The following is a 2,448-nucleotide window of genomic DNA, read 5'->3' as shown; positions in this document are numbered from 1 at the left end:
TGAGTGATTGGAAGAAGTAGCAAAATCTGCATTTGGATATACTGAAGACAAGCGCAAATACTCTGGTTTTCTCGTGAATAAGAAATTTAATTTCATTTCTTCTTCTTTAATACGTTTAGATCAATACTAAAATTATGAAAATTTAAAGATTATTTCTCACTTTTTTAATATCCATTTTCTTGAGATAATTTGGTAACATTAAAGAAATTTTATATATTCTAAAACTTTTGTAAAACCTTTGAAAACATGAAAAGATAGAAATTTGATATGAAAGCTGACTATGGGAGCAAATTAGTATTGTGATAGAATACGAAAAACAATTGCTCTTTTTAAATTGTTTTTTGTTTTATTTTGTTTATTTTGTGAGTATTATTAATTATAATAATAATAATTCTAAGAAACTTTTGTTAATGTGTATTTACTAATATAATAATAAGAGTGGCGACGACTAAATATTATATGAAAATAGTGTCACTGAAAAAAATGGTAATGCTCAGACCTAAAAAACCGATGGAGCACAAGGAAAATTATTATTGAAAAAAATGCAAAAAGAGGTACGGAGACGGAAGATGAGAAGTTTAAAACACCGATATAACGATGATCATCATTGTGCACAAAGAAACAATGGAGTATACAATGAGGGAGAAACAGAGTCTACTGTACAGAGCAGATATATTGGATACTTTGTCCTCCTAAACAGAAAGAGTGAAAAGGAAACAAAATATTTAGTTAAACAAAGATATGTGCAAGTGCACATAACATAAAATAATAATACTTAAAGAAGTGATGGGGACTGTTTGCCGTATTTTACTGAAAATATATATAGATACTGCCTTTAAAATGGTTGTCACTTTAATTTGTGATCTGATAACAGATACCAAGGTCCATCTGTAAGAAAGCATTAGTTTCATAGGTAAAATAAATTAGATAAGCGTGACATAATGTCAAAGTCTTTTTCGCATCAGATATGGTAATAAGTACTGATATTGGTGGACCACAATATCATATTATCTTATGGGATATTTTAAAACGGGGAATCTAAATGGATTACCGTGGACAGCGAAGGAAAAACAACAACGTGGAAACTACTTGTTATGCTGCATATATTAGCTACTGGAGAGTGTCTGTGAAGTCTAGAGAATTAATGATGATATTCTTCAAATTCTTTCTTGGTATACTGGAAGACATTGAGGACATTTCAAGGAGCGAATGATCCATATTAATTTGTGGAAGGGTTATAACTTGCGGAGAGAATTCATAAATCAAGAAAACGGAAGAAAACACTTTTGTCACACAAATTTCTAAGCAGTAAACGATTTCTACCCATATAAGACCGAAACGACCTAAAATATGACAAAAGAAGGAACTATATCCGACAAAAAAGTCGCTTTTAATTTTTTATTTTAGCAGCTGTACAGACAAATAAAACTGTATAAAATACAACGGAGTAACAGTTAAAATGTTAACTTTTGAAACGTAGAAAGCTTTTCAGCAATTTAAAATGATGGAGGCTGGAGTACAAAAGCACAGATAAGACTTTTATAGATGACGATGAAGGAGAGTTCGAACTTTATAAATGACGATAGCTTGTGGCTTTGAGTAGAAAGCAAGCCGTAATCTGTCAATAATTTGTTATACCTGTAAAATACGAGCCTTATCAAAAAGAGTATAGAAGAAGTATCACCCACACACAACAAAAATACCATGTGCATCAATAACAAATAGAAAAATCTAAACAAGATAAAAAGAGCGACAAAATGCGATATTACAAGCAGCCATAGAACGTAACCTCTAAGTAAGAAGAAAGAAATTAAATTACTATCAAAATAACTGAAAATAAGTCAGCATTTTGTAACAAAATTAACTAAATTACATGCCGATCTAGTACTGGGAGACATGATAACTGAAGGAGATATTTTAGCATGAATTTGACCTGGGATTATGAGAAACTGAAAGCTTTTAACATAATGAGTGTAGAAGGTGTAGAGAGAGAATAAGTATAGTGGTTGTCTGTTAGCACGTTTTCAAGACTACATGGGTCACAGTTGGTGGAAGCGTCAAGCGACAGAGTGTATCAAAACGGCAAAGGAAAAGTGAGAAATAAAAGCATTATTGCATTACAAAATAGTGTAAAAACAGTAAGTGTCAGTAACAGTATGGTCAGACTAAGTGGAAAAGCTATTAGATAGAAGGAAGAGGTTCGTTGTGTTTAAGATTAAACATGTTGAAGGTTTTGAAAGTGATATCAAATGACAGATTCAGTAAATTAGAGAGGGGGTGACTTAAGAAAGTATATTTAAATATATCTTAGATGGAAGAAAACACAAGAAAGTGGTCATCACCGATATATATATATATATATAATTTTTCTTACTTTGTTATATATCTTTATAGTTAAAAGAACGCAATAACTATAATTTAATGTGATTTTAAACTTGTCGAAAAGAT

Source organism: Trypanosoma equiperdum (genome assembly GCF_001457755.1).
Source record: "Trypanosoma equiperdum strain OVI genome assembly, contig: ctg_1649, whole genome shotgun sequence".
Lineage (NCBI taxonomy): Eukaryota > Euglenozoa > Kinetoplastea > Trypanosomatida > Trypanosomatidae > Trypanosoma > Trypanosoma equiperdum.
The sequence above is the reverse complement of the archived record's forward strand: the minus strand, read 5'-3'. Positions refer to the sequence as shown.